The sequence below is a fragment of the Cephus cinctus genome, unplaced genomic scaffold (assembly GCF_000341935.2).
Source record: "Cephus cinctus unplaced genomic scaffold, Ccin1 Ccin1_scaffold0051, whole genome shotgun sequence".
Classification (NCBI taxonomy): domain Eukaryota; kingdom Metazoa; phylum Arthropoda; class Insecta; order Hymenoptera; family Cephidae; genus Cephus; species Cephus cinctus.
In genome coordinates, this window is record NW_014332795.1 from 188012 (window position 1) to 195281 (window position 7270).

At 43.5% G+C, this 7270-nt stretch overlaps 1 protein-coding gene across 4 annotated transcripts in view; it reads left to right on the forward strand.

The window, feature by feature from the left end:
- The window catches only part of LOC107268439, a 101825-nt gene that overhangs the window by 68032 nt on the left and 26523 nt on the right, over window positions 1-7270 (forward strand). The gene's annotated exons all lie outside the window — the stretch shown is intronic.

Here is a 7270-nt window from a genome sequence, read left to right on the forward strand (position 1 = left end):
AGAGAGAGAGAGAGAGAGAGAGAGAGAGAGAGAGAGAGAGAGAGAGAGAGAGAGAGAGCGTGAGAGTAATGCAATTTTGCATAATGGCGGTTTAACTTTAATCTTTTTTATGGGCCGCGTAATGGCCCGTTAAGCGTGTTTTTATTACCCCTTTCTCAAATACAGCAGTATCCAGAGACCATCGCCCATCGACCATCTCAAAACCCATTTCCCACTTTTCTTTTTCGTCTTTCATCTCGTCCACCGTTTTCTCGAGTTTACGAGTCGTCCTTACGTACGTCCCCCCCACCCGCACCGTACATGCCTCGGTACATCAAAATTCTGGATATAGCTTCATTTCGTGGCAAAATGGGTCATCCGACTGAGCGCCAGGGACGCACCTTTGGGTTACAATAAGAAATACTCAGAAATGTCCAGAAGCGACCGAGTTTGCGCAACCGACCAGCACAGAAGATACGATTTTTATAGCGCGTCCGCGCAACGTTTTAAAGATTTTTCGTTGACGAAACAAAGTTCGTTATCTTTATAAAATCTTGTTCCACCAACGTGCATGTAGTGTGTATATGTATTTTGTTGATAAATTTTATATAGCTTCATTTCGTGGGACGAATACATTGTTTCCATAATGTGTATATACGTATATATATATATTGCGCCGCAAATTTACAAACTAGAAGATATAGGGAAGTAAGCTATAAGAGAGTATATGACGCTTCAGCTATACGTAGCAACACAGCTAATTTTTCGTCTACAAATGACCCGATACTCTATTCTATTACTAGACACGCAAAATGGGTCATCCGACTGAGAGCCAGGGACGCACCTTTGGGTTACAATACGAAATACTCAGAAATGTCCAGAAGCGACCGAGTTTGCGCAACCGACCAGCACAGAAGATACGATTTTTATAGCGCGTCCGCGCAACGTTTTAAAAATTTTTCGTTGACAAAACAAAGTTCGTTATCTTTATAAAATCTTGTTCCACCAACGTACATGTAGTGTGTATATATATTTTTTTTTTATAAATTTTTGCAAAATCTGGACTCGTAAGCTGTGACAGAGTAGTACAGTGTTAATGGACTTGTAAATAATAAGTACAGTTAGCCGTAAGGGTAGTTTGTGTAAACGAGATCCTGCAGTAGAATTTCAGGAGATTTGTGGAAACCCCTGTGCCAACGAGATAGGGGATGATTCTTAAGGAACATTACACAGCGAGTATAGGGGTAAGCTTGAAATTTCATGTTGATAAATTAATGTAAAAAAATTTTTTATTTACAAATAAATTTCGAGCTTGTCAATCGTCCGTGTTATTTTTCACGAAGCATCGCGCCAAGGGTGCTGTCTGCTAACCCACCCCCGAATGTAATTTCGTTCTCCGAGAGTTACCCTTGGCTAAGGGATACTTCCTGGATGAGTACGAGGAGCCAGGATAGTTTACGCAGAAGTTATAATAACATGGTGTATCGGGTTAGAGGGTGGAAAAGGTGGTGCACGGGGGATGAAGACATCCCGTGTTTCACTCTATAGTCCCTTCGTCGTTACTTTGACTATGCGATAGTGGCTATAGTCTATGCATCTGTAACTTAAACTTGTGCACGAACCTCTTTCGAGTACTCGTGTGCCTAATTGACCCACCCTTAGTGCAGGTACACGTGTTAGATCGACACACACAGGGCCGCAGCTAGTAGATAAACTCAGTTCGCAAACATACCCGAAGCTAGACCGTACCGATTATATAATCAATATTGACAAAGTTAGTAAATCGTTTTGCAAATGTATTTTTGTATTTTTTTAAAATTTCATTCTCTGGCACACGTGACCTTAGAATACTCCAGAATGTCTAATGCATATCCATGCGTACCTGAAACCCACGTAGAACAAAAGAAATGAAGATTACAAGTAGAAATTTGGGAAAAAACGGATAAACCATGCCGTGCCTGTGCTTTCGAATGCTGAATTACATAACTATACAGAAACCGATTAAGAAGGGTTGAACGACCCTTATTATCAGGGGGTGGATATTACGTTTCATTCTCGTACCACAGAGCTAATGTGTTAAGTTCAGCAGACACGAAAACTAGAAATCCCAAAGACCTGTAGATCAGAAGCCAGTACGGTACCTATCTGATGAATAGTTGAAACGTAGAATTTTTTTGAGTTAAAAATAAACGGCAGAATTCAAAAAACAACCAAGGTTAATCTTTCAACAGTATTTACTCCTCCGTAGTGGGTCTATACAATTAAGACTGTAGATCAGTCGAAGAAAACCAGGCTATCCGAGATCGGCAAATCTTTACGTCCAAAGCCAATTCGCGTTAAATCGGTCTCGAGGGATAAGACGGGGGGTGGCGGACGAGGGGTGGCGAACAGGGGTAGGTCCCGAAAGTGAGACAGAGGGTGGTGACTGGAAGTGTCAGGGCGCCTACCGCATCAATCTCCAACCCTCCAGGAGTCTGGAGACTCGACGGATGACGACACCGGCCGACCCCCTTTTCCACCCTCTTATACCAGTGAAACTACCCCCTGCGTCCATACCAATACCAACCCCTATTTTTATCACACCCCTGACCAACTCGAGCCCAGCGTACCGCCACAAGGCGCTACTACGGAGTCTTTGCATTATTTATCTCACTGTACGATCTCAGGACCCAGCCTCCCTTACTACGTGTAGACCCCCATCTATACAGTGTGTCAATAAAAAAATATTTATCGATACCATTAAACGATATTTAATTGCAGCCAGTGCAGCGTGACGTCATAACGCATTTTTACGAGCATCTCAGAGTCTCCCATACGAAGTCTCCTCGTAAGGAATCCACCGCAATTTTACGAGTCGGTATACATTATACCCTGCTTATCGCACTAGCCTTGTTTACCCCTGGTAAACAATTCGCGTATACCGTGGCAATAAATTGGCATCGATTTTTTTTTACAGATTTTATCTCTTTTTTTCCTCATAAAAAAATCGGCCGCAAAATCGACCAATCAGCACGGGCGTTGCCTGTACCCGACATGGAATAACATTCGATTTACAGCATTACGTGCATAATTTGGGAATGCGTGACCGCGCGAAAGGTTAAACCGTGGCGTGAATTTCCATCGGCGATAAATCGCCGATATTAAGTCCGCCTTTAACTAATGGCCGAGCTTTACGAGGCAAGGAGTTCGGTACCGGAAGCCAGTGCGGAGCATCGCGATGAAATATCGTAATGGGGAACCGCAGTAACCGGAACCACTAAAGGTGGCGGCGCCGATGCTTCCGACTCTCTGAGATTCCTACGTGGACCAGCCTGTATGTATGTATACACGACGTAACGCTATACCCTAATCAAAAGTTTCTCATACGTATGTCTGATAAATATCAAACGGCGCATTGTCCAAAGTTTTAATGGCGTCGCGGCTTTACGATGCCTCGCGAATAATTCAGCCGTCGACTGGCCGGCATGTAAATCTTACGAAAGGCGGCCATCTTGCCCGTGCCCAGAGATGCAATTACGATAAAGTCGACGACGCCTTTTCTTTCCCGGTACTTTCGTACCTCTGGCCATGGCGAATCTGCGAAAGTCGTATGCAGTTAAAGTGCACGTGTTTTAAGTCCCGGTTAAAAGCGGGACACGTGCACGTTATTATCCGGCCGAAACGTGGTTATCGGTCGTACGCTTGGAATATTGTCCTACGATTCGCTGTGACTCGACGCTATTTTATTGAAATTTAATTTTAAAACTTTTTACCGTACACGCATCTGGCGAATCGCCAATTTCGTTCGACGACGGAGTGCTTTGGGATTTTTCCTATTTCGTGTACCTTGCGTGAGCGCGAGAGAGACGGGCTTATGGGTTGTTACGTGGGTTAGAGAAGGACGGGCGATGTATACGTCTCCCAAGTCTTACCTTTTTCCTAATATCCTTTGGAGAATCGAATGCACCGTCTATACTCGATTCTACGTAACTTTTGAATTATTCGGTAAAATTTCGCATGCATTGTATTTGCAGCTTTGTTATTTTATTCTTGAAAATTTTGAGAACACCCGTGTATGCACTGTCGGCCAATGAATTTTTAGTGTAGCAACTCCCGATAAGTTCATACGAAATATCCGATGCTCTTTCATTTTGAAACCCCGTACGAGGGTTTTAGATGAATCTTGAAAATGCATCTGCGCGCATCGTAAAACTCTAGGCGAGCCGGGTACACGTGGATTATTCACCGAATCATAAACAAGTTCTGCACTCGAGTCTTTATATTGACTTGCGCAATCAATATCAAGCCCTGTCGTTTATTCCGCCTAGTTTATGACACCATTAATTATCAAACCGTCACTTACATTCCCTGGGCATTATGTCGACCCTTCCAAGCATATCAACCCCTTGGACGTTTTAACCCCCAAGCACGACCGTCCTCCCTCCCCCCGACAACCCCCTTAACAACTCACCCAAATGGTTCGGGGTTGTAACAGAAAAAAGGACCATTCACTTTTTTCTTCTCAAGATGCAACCCTGATCACCCTTAAGACTGGAGCAAGAACTCCTCTGTGCTATATAGGTTGATGGGGTTGAATTTGACTGTCGCCAAGGGGTGTTCTGTAACGAGTTTCGAATTTGGCGCCATGCGCGTGACTGGGTCCGTTTCATGGGACGAAAAGTCGATTTGACTCGCGCCTATGAGCGACAAGGGGCGTAAGGGATGGAGAAGCGTTTCCACCCTCGAGAACGTATTCGGGGTGTCTATCGATCTAGCCTAAGGGCTGACCGAACCAGAAGGGCTGTTAACCCTTATTTCCTAGCAGGTACGGGTGCACGCGTACCACCCTTGTCGACCCGTCATACACTATAGGGACAACGCGTAAATTTGCGTAAGGGTAGTTTTTCGAAATTTTGTAATCTTTTTTTTCTGCAATGAGATTTTTATTTTTTTTTCTTTGATCTTTCTTTTTTAAAAATCTTTTTCACCAGCTACCGTGCTAGGGGTTGTTTTACCTGAAAGCACTTTTTTTTCGTGTCATCCCTTGCCACGATATTTTCTCTTGTTTCCTACGGAATTACGTGCATTCGATAAGTCGGCTGTCACGGGTTTACCGTAGCGGCGAATCCGCAGCGTTTCTCACGCTTGGATTAAAGAAACCACCAAGGGGTAGTTTTAGAGTAAGTCCGCACGCGCTATTCTAGATACGTGTGTAAGTTGGTGAAAAAAATTCTTTCTAAACTCCACTGCCACTAGATATTTCGCCTTTATTTTTTTTTACAGGAGCGCTTTTCTGCCTCTCTTTTATTTTTCTTTGCTTTTTCTCTCTTCTTCATACGTTAATGCACTTTTAGTTTCTCAACGTGCCTCTTCTTGCCTGACCTCTTCTTGCGTTTTCTTTACTTCAATATTGTTTCCTTGTTCTTCGCTCTCATCTGCTTTTTTCTTTATCTTTTTTTTTTATCGTTTTTTTTTTCCAAAAGGCGATAACAGACGAAACAATCGCAACAAACTCTTATTTATTTTTTCCCCGTACCCTCCACTCGCCTGTTTTTCATTCCTCCAAAAAAATACATTATCTTGAGATTTCTTTATTTTTATTTTTATCTTTTACGAAAAAGCAGAATTTCGATAAATTCTCCATTCGTCAACCTAGCCCAATCTGAATTGTCATATTCTTCACGAAAAGCAAAATTCAAAAATCTCACTCTATTCGATAGCGTATACCCGAAGATAAAAGATATGCAAAGAAGAAAGACAAACGAAGAAAATACGTAATAACCGAGAGCGGCGGTAGAATAAAGTATAAAAATGCATAAAATTTCGAGCGGCCGCGCGATAAGCGAAAGGCCATTCTATTCGAAGAAAGACGCGCGGATCCATGTAAATGTAGATTAGCTCGTAATAGAAGCGAAGCTTCCATTGAGAAGCGTCGAGCAACGGCGGAAGATTTCGAAGACGTATCTAATCTCATGCGCCGAGTTATCCCGGACGCCGTCGTGTTGCGTTTTCTTGCCGGCGTCTGTACCATCCTCCGTCCCCTAGAATTCCACCCCTCCAGTTTCCTGGCTCCTATCCTTTATCCTGACTTCCATCCATTCGCAGCATCCACGTGGAAATTCTCTTAACGCCGGACCACCGAAGAATACTCCTTGCTGCGATATGGTCAGAGCAATATATACGTTTCCCCTTGGTCTCCCTCGGCGTCTTAGCTCCGTTACTTTTATACGTCTCTCTGGCGCTTGTTATTACCACTTCCTATTTCACGTATCCCCTTCGTTCCTTCTAATTTCATGGATTTCATACGGCTACATTCTGACTCCCTCGCGAGTCCAGGGCTCCTCGTACAATTTTTATCACGTTGAAATTATACAGTGGCCTCCTCCAATTCCCAGGGAATTTCATGCAAATTCTCTACTATGGGCTTTTTGCAATATTTTACCGGTTGAAACGACCCACCCCTATAGCCGGTATCATTGGGATTGTCCATTGCGGACGATAACGATAACTGTCCGATGCAAGCGGGAGTATATACAGGTACGTCCCTTAGGTTTTATATTTAACGGTACCTACCATACCGACCCCCCCACTTTTTCATCCCACGAAAATCGCATCGCCCAGCCAGTTAGCCATTTATGATAATTCAACCACTCCGAGCTGGGTAATCTTATTTCTCCGTAGGCGACACTAAAGACATACCTACCCCTAGCGAGGGCTATGGGTGAGAGCGAATACCACCCTTGGATAACGACACTACTTTATGGTAATCTTAGATATGCAATAATATAGTCAACAAAAGATTATACAAAAATTATCTCGAACCCTCTGCTCGATACAGGGGGTTGGTATTGTAATAGAACCATTAAGTATAGACGTACGGTCGGTAAGGTAGGTTTCTGTCTATTAGCGAGTTTCATTAATTCCGGATTTTACGCTCATTAACTCTCTGGTTCATAGCTGGCAAGGGATGGCCGGAGGCGTTGCGGGGGGGGTGGCGCTTATCGGGAATGGAAGGGATGAAAATATATATAGATATATATATATATATACCAGGGTCTACTTACTGTATATAGTTATATAGGCAACGCTTTAGTCAGATAGTAGTTAAGAATATTTGGTAGGGTTGTTGTATAGCTAGTGCTGGTATGTATATACTGTATACAGTGGCAGCAGACAGGGTTGGAGGGGGGTAGCTGGACCGAGAAGGGAGATAATTAAATATGGATCATCTGTAGCGGACTCGGTCGCCTGTATTTGCTAATTGGGGTGGAAAGAAGAGTTATTAACACGCTTTTGGACGAGGGGGGGGGGG